We start from the raw sequence: 2,741 nt of genomic DNA, 5'->3' as shown, positions 1-2,741 counted from the left end.
GGCTAGAGTCTGAGAGGATACCGCTTCCATTTAGATGAGTCTACCATGGGCTGAGCCGCTCTGCCATGTCATTTCCCAGCATGCAATTTCTCCCATGTAAAACAGGTTGGTTCCGATTGGTTGATGTTTGGTCCTGCATGGTCAGGATAAACACAGGTGTATGCAAGTAGTTATTCAATTCCAGACGTGGAAATGAGAGAAACTCTGTGGGATAGAGTGGTAGCTAATTTGTTTAGCAGCACCATTCTGCTATTCATTGTTGTTGTTGTTGTTGTCCGGACTTTGAAAGACCCATTTCCTTTCTCGCCTCTAAATTACTGCGTTCCCTACAGAAAGGCGACCGTTGAGGTTACATCGTAGACTCAGATTAACTTTTTAAACGTTCACCCACCAAGTTAAGGCCTGTGGATTTCATCCTCAGGGCACTGAGCCTGCCAAGACAGAGATGTAGAAGGAGTGAGAATAACGAAGGGAGAGGGAGGGTTACACATCGACTTTAGATCAACCCGTGTAGGGAAAAGTTATCATGGCGCTCCAAATAACATTATCTAAGTAGAAATAGGACTTTGCAAACAGCTTCCGTCTGGCTCTCTTTCCTCTATGCTTGCTAGCACTCATATATACATACTTCCTATCGGTGTGTCTTCGCCTATGAGCAATCCGATGATGAAATGAGGTCAAGGGAAAGTTGGGAGACTTTTTCAAAACAGTAAGTTTACATCAAAATGGAATGCAGTCTTGAAGGGAATTCCCATGTGGAAGCTGCATCTAGAAGCACCTAGAAGTTAAACATGTCAGCTCCTGGGGCAAATGTCTGGCATCTCTGTCCGTATGAGTCCTTCTCAAACCACAGCCCTTTAACTATTTTCATTTCTTTCTCACTCCCACTCCAACTACAAGTAAATACGGAAGACAGTGTTGAAAGGTAGAAGGTAGAACAATTCTGCACAGGACACCTGCTCCAAGGCATGCTGGGTATGCACTGCTGCTGTTTCTATATTCATCGTGATCCTTACGAAATAAGATAGGTAAAAGTCCCATTTTATACAAAGACATTGAGCCTCCCCTTCCTCTATGCCAAGCACAGGGCTGAGCCCCAGAAAGCTGTCTTGGGTCACAGTGAGTGGTTCAGGAGGGATCTGAGGACAAATTCTTTGCTCGTGCCTTTCCAACTACGTCATAAACGGGCTTTGGTGTTATCGAGGTCTTTTGTTCCCGAGGCAGTGCTCGTGCAGTTTGCCCAGTTTCTGGTTCCCCAGCTGTCCCTGCCTTTCCCTCCCGATGGCACTCTGAGTTGATGGCTGCCTGCCCAGTCAGACTTTGGAGTCACTCCTCTTCTTACTCTGCCCTTGCGTGTTTGCAACCTCCAGATTCCTGACTGCCCACCAGGGTACACTTCCTCTTTGATTTGTGGCCAGCTCAAAGCAGCTCACCTGGATTCAATATTTTAATTTTATTTTGTCCCTCCCTGCAAAAAACTCTGTCTGGCAATTACCACCCAGGTGGAAACCCTGACTCTTTCCAGTCTCCAGATCCCCCACCCCCAGTCGAAGACCTGTCAATCATCCTCAGACCCTCCAACAGGAGAGACCTTTAGAGCATGCTCTGTTTTCTCCCCCTCTGCCACTGAGCATTCTAAAACAAATTCCAAATTAAATCGCACGGAGCCCGGTGATGAAGCATTAATGCTTTCCGTTTTTATTAAAGTTGCAGTATCCAATTAAGTCCAACTGTTTCTTGCAAATTGAATAGGCACAGTAAAATCGAGCTTATGGGTAAATTTCGGTCAGTAAATACAGGCAGAGAATTACAAGCCTGCGCTTCCTGAAAGGCCATTTACCTTGCCTTTTCTCTGCAAACACGAACATAATTAAAATAGGCAGACAGGGAGAGGGAGGGAACGGAGGGACGGAGGGAGAGAGGGAGAAAGAGAGAGAAAAAGACATGCAGAGACAGAGAAAAATTTCATGCTACATGATATTCTTTTAAGCTTTAGGAGATCATCTATTTAAACTCTCCTTCACCTAGGGCCGTTCACACTAATTATCATATGCAAAAAAAGCATCTCAACATCAATGAACAGTATTTATAATGGGAGGGGGGGTCTTTCCTGAAGCAGGTGCTTAATTTGAGAAAAAAAAAATAAGAACTTCTATGTAGTACAGCCCCACCTGCACTACACAGTTTGAGTTTGGTATTTTCTTTTAATATGGATAGCTGGCTAACTAATCATAATGTGTTTCCTGGTTCAAGATAAGATGTGAATGATCAAATCTCATGTTTCAGGCTACAAAGTAATTACTGCAGAGAACTGAGTTCCATTGCCAATTATGAGGGAGAGGGAGAGTGTTAGGGAGAGAGATGGGAAAGGGAGAGGGAGAGGGGGAGAGAAGAAGAAGAAGAAGAAGAAGAAGAAGAAGAAGAAGAAGAAGAAGAAGAAGAAGAAGAAGAAGAAGAAGACAAAAGAGAGCTCAGATTGAAAGCTAAAAAACATGGTATGTGGAAAAGTGAAGGGTTAACCTTCAGGCTTGTGTGTTGAGGGCAGTTTGTTTGCTTTGTTTTCTGAACAGGATTTTTCTATGTAGCCCTGACTGCTTTGGAACTTTCTATGTAGATCAGGGTGGACTCAAATCACAGAGATGCACCTGCATCTACAGTGTTGAGATTAAAAGCATGAGTCACTAAATGCCTGGCTTATCTTCAGTCTTGATAGCACTACATTTTATTTTTTTAATTTATTT

The sequence above is a fragment of the Microtus ochrogaster genome, linkage group LG3, assembly GCF_000317375.1.
Source record: "Microtus ochrogaster isolate Prairie Vole_2 linkage group LG3, MicOch1.0, whole genome shotgun sequence".
Lineage (NCBI taxonomy): Eukaryota > Metazoa > Chordata > Mammalia > Rodentia > Cricetidae > Microtus > Microtus ochrogaster.
This window is presented reverse-complemented; position numbering follows the sequence as displayed.